General features: G+C 31.3%; 1 non-coding gene across 1 annotated transcript; it reads left to right on the forward strand.

The window, feature by feature from the left end:
* The first annotated feature begins 1,020 nt into the window (after positions 1-1,020).
* On the forward strand, positions 1,021-1,105 carry TRNAY-GUA (transfer RNA tyrosine (anticodon GUA)). Its single transcript is given in 2 exon segments — positions 1,021-1,057; positions 1,070-1,105. It is a non-coding gene; the product is annotated as a tRNA-Tyr (tRNA).
* Positions 1,106-1,958: the final 853 nt, after the last annotated feature.

Raw genomic sequence — 1,958 nt, forward strand, 5'->3', positions numbered from 1 at the left:
GCTCTTTTAGTGAAATTTTTGATGTGGTCTCTAATTTGAATGTTTAGAGCCTCGGCTATATATATATATATATATAGATTTCATGGAAGAATTCTATACTAATATAATGAAACCCTATTAAAAAATCATGTCAGAGCAATTTATTTGACCCTAAACTTTAGATATACATTTTTTTTATTCTAATGAAAAATTGAAAAAAAAATAAAAATAAAAAATTCAAAAGCACATCCTAAAAAGTGTGTTTTCAGCCCAAGTAAAATAGGATGTCCATTTTGTTAAGACGTTTAGATCTAGGTTTTAGAGGGAATTTTTTCCCTTTCCAAAATTTTTTGATGGCTTTATCGTCATTACATGAACAATATTAAAAAAGAAAAACATATTTTTTAGTTTGTAGAGGTCTAGATGATCTACATACTTTATTGGAGGGGGGGGGGGCTTATTTAAACTATATGTAAAGTGCATATTGAATTTTATTTTTTGGGGTTATATAAATACCATAAACATGATTATCTAGAAGTGTGGTTTTATTATATTAAAATGACATGGTAACATATAATTGTTCTTCTCCATATATAAGAACAAAAATGCTTCTCTACAGCTACAGGTGAAGTGAATAGTATTTTCTCCCCTGCATAATAGGTCCATTACAATTTAATGTTAAAAATCGACTACCACCTAAATACTATATTCATGATGGTATTTCAACGGACGTACTATATTCGTGATGGTATCGTAACAGACGTACTATGTCCATGGTGATAGCGCAACATAATAGGTCCATGGTAATCGATTTTTCCCCTACCGTTTATAAACAGAGAATGGTGAGCCTATTGTGTAGGGCTTTCCAAATTAAAAAAAATGTGGAGTATATTAGGTTTGATTGATCCTAACATCAAATTCAAACGTATGGACCCGTACTAGGACCATAAACTGGACCTGAACTCATACCCGGGTCCTTTACCAGATTCCAGCCCAATATTATTGAGGTAATAAGTAAGTAAATTTGATTACATCAACAATCCGGCTTTAGCTCAGTTGGTAGAGCGGAGGACTGTAGTGGTGTGCTGTAATCCTTAGGTCGCTGGTTCGAATCCGGCAAGCCGGACTTTTTTTAAGACTTTACACATTTTCAATTCACTTTTCTGAACCTCAAAGCTCTCTCTCACTTTTCTAAACCTTATAGCTCTTTGTCTCTCACTTTTCTAAACCTCAAAACTCTCTCTCTCTCTTAAATTGTGTAAAACATATCTCTTAAATTGTGTAAAACTCTCTCTCTCTCTTAAATTGTGTAAAAAAATTAAGGTTTCAAATCTTATAAATAGTGTCACATTTTCAATTCACTTTTCTAATCCTCAAAGCTCCTTCTCTCTCACTTTTCTAAACCTCAAAACTCTCCCTCTTAAATTGTGTAAAACATCTCTCTTAAATTGTGTAAAATCTCTCTCTCTTAAATTGGGTAAAAAAATTGAGGTTTCAAGTCTTATAAATAGTGTCACATTTTCAATTCACTTTTCTAAACCTCAAAGCTCTCTCTCTCTCTCTCTCTCACTTTTCTAAACCTCAAAACTCTCTCTCTTATATTGTGTAAAATATCACTCTAAAATTGTGTAAAACTCTCTCTCTCTCTCTCTTAAATTGTGTAAAAAATTAGGGTTTCAAGTCTTATAAATAGTGTACATTGTAATATCAAGATTGTTCAGTTCAACCTAAAGATAGATATTCACGGATCCACAAGATTTGAACCATTTTTTAAGCTTTAAAATTCTTAGTTGGTGTTGGAAATTGATTTAGAACTTTCATAGAGATATTTAATGCAAAGTGCTTTCTAAATGAAGATTTATAGTGATGCTTTACTTTGTTTTCATACCTTATAAAAACTGCATCATTTAATAAAGGGAAATCAAGACTGCTCTTAACCATATTTCCTTTTATGATATTTTTGCAATGAAAATTTTATT

This window comes from Amborella trichopoda, chromosome 8 (assembly GCF_054954075.1).
Source record: "Amborella trichopoda isolate Santa Cruz 75 chromosome 8, AtrichopodaSantaCruz75HAP2 v2.0, whole genome shotgun sequence".
NCBI lineage: Eukaryota > Viridiplantae > Streptophyta > Magnoliopsida > Amborellales > Amborellaceae > Amborella > Amborella trichopoda.